Genomic DNA, 1,983 nt, shown 5'->3' with positions numbered 1-1,983 from the left:
AAAAAAAAAAAAAAAAAAAAAAAAAAAAAAAAAAGCGAGACTCCGTCTCAAAAAAAGAAAAGAGCAATGATGCATGGATAATTTTGCAAATAAAATTCTTAGTTAAAAAAAATCTACAACCTATACTTTCACGCAGAACCCTCTGTTTAAGAATGTGACTGTTGTGCCCAGAGAGTAACAGAATGGCCTCCAGGGATTTGAAAATTGGAATCACCTTCCTTTTGCAGATTGTCATTGGAATCGTGGGGAATCTCTCCCTCTTGGGTTATTATATCTGCCTTTACTTCAGTGGATGCAGGTCAAGAACCATAGATGTGACCCTCAGGCTCCTGACTGTAGCCAACTCCTTGGTCATTCTCTCCAAAGGAATCCCAGAGACCATGGCAGCTTTTGGGTTGGAATTCTTCTTCAGCTATTTTGGATGCAAACTTGTTTACTCTGTGCACAGGGTGGGTAAGGGGGTGTCCTTTGGCAGCACCTGCCTGCCGGGCGTCTTCCAGGCCATCACCGTCAGCTCCTGGAACTCCAGCTGGGCAGAGCTCAAAGTAAAAGCTCCTAGACACGTGGGCACCTCCAGGATTCTCTGCTGGGTCCTGCACTTGACGGTCAATCTCTTTTTTCCTGCGAAGGTGACTGGCAAATGGAAAAACACGAACATCACAAAAGTAAGATATTTTGCATACTGTTTTTTTCCGCTTCATGAGAAAGCCTTACACAGATTATCTGCTGCAGTGATCTCCATCCCTGATGTGTGTGTCTGGGGCTCATGTTCTGGGCCAGCTGCTCCATGGTTTTTGTCCCGTGCAGGCACAAGCAGTGGCTTCAGCACATCCACAGGAGCGATCTCTCCCTGAGAGCCTCCCCTGAGACCAGAGCAACCCAAGGTATCCTTCTCCTGGTGGGCACCTTTGTATTTCTCTACACTCTTTCCTGCATCTTGCAAGGGTGTTTTGTGTTTTTTTCATCATTCAAGCAGGTTGCTGCTGACTGTCTGTGCCTTAATCAATGCATGGTTCCCAATTGTCTGCCCCTTTGTGCTCATGAGCCATGAACAGTGTCTCTAGAACCTACTGTGTTTTCATGGTGGATGGAGCCCACAGTCACCCAATCTCATCATCAAAAACATGCATGTTGTTTCTTTCTTTCTTTTACTCTTTTGAGACAGAGTTTTATTCTTGTTACCCAGGCTGGGGTGCAGTGGGCGAGATCTTGGCTCACTACAACCTCTGCCCCCCCGGGTTCAAGCAATTCTCCTGCCTCAGCCTCCCGAGCAGCTGGGACTACAGGCACGCACCACCACAGCTGGCTAATTTTGTATTTTTAGTAGAGACAGGGTTTCACTGTGTTGGTCAGGACGGTCTCGATCTCTTGACCTTAAGTGATCCACCTTCCTCGGCCTCCCAAAGTGCTGGGATTACAGGTGTGAGTCACTGTGCCAGGCCTAAAACATTTGTTTCTGGTTTTGACTGTGTTCAGTCCATGCACTCAGCCTGTGCCATATTCCCTGAAGATGCAGAGGGTGCATAATTAGCTCTGCCCTGCTACTCAAAGTCTCCTCTTCCTGACTTGGCTGAAATGAACCCCTGCCCCTCCCCTATCCTCGCCAGCACCTCAGATATTCTCAGCCAGAAACTCCCGAAACCCTCCTCTGGCTTTCAGTATCATAGCCCAGTAGGAGGGTATGACTATCTCCCTAGGAACTGTGTTCATGTCCCGGCGGAGTCTCCACTGAAGCTTTTAGTAAAATGCTCCTGCATGGGCTTCATGTTGGAGTTGGATGAATAATGACAACACCGGCTAATAACCAGAGCACAGAGACATGAAACGTGAGGCAAAGAAAGCTGCTGAATTCTAACTGTAAAACTTTGGGCCAGGAGGCTGAGGCAGGAAAATCACTTGAACCCAGGAGGCGGAGGTTGCAGTGAGTACCGCACTCCAGCTTGGTTGACAGAGCAAGACTCTGTCTCAAAAAAAAAAAAAAAA

Source organism: Sapajus apella, unplaced genomic scaffold, assembly GCF_009761245.1.
Source record: "Sapajus apella isolate SASKATOON/1434 unplaced genomic scaffold, GSC_monkey_1.0 scaffold233, whole genome shotgun sequence".
NCBI lineage: Eukaryota > Metazoa > Chordata > Mammalia > Primates > Cebidae > Sapajus > Sapajus apella.
Note: the sequence above shows the minus strand (reverse complement) of the source record.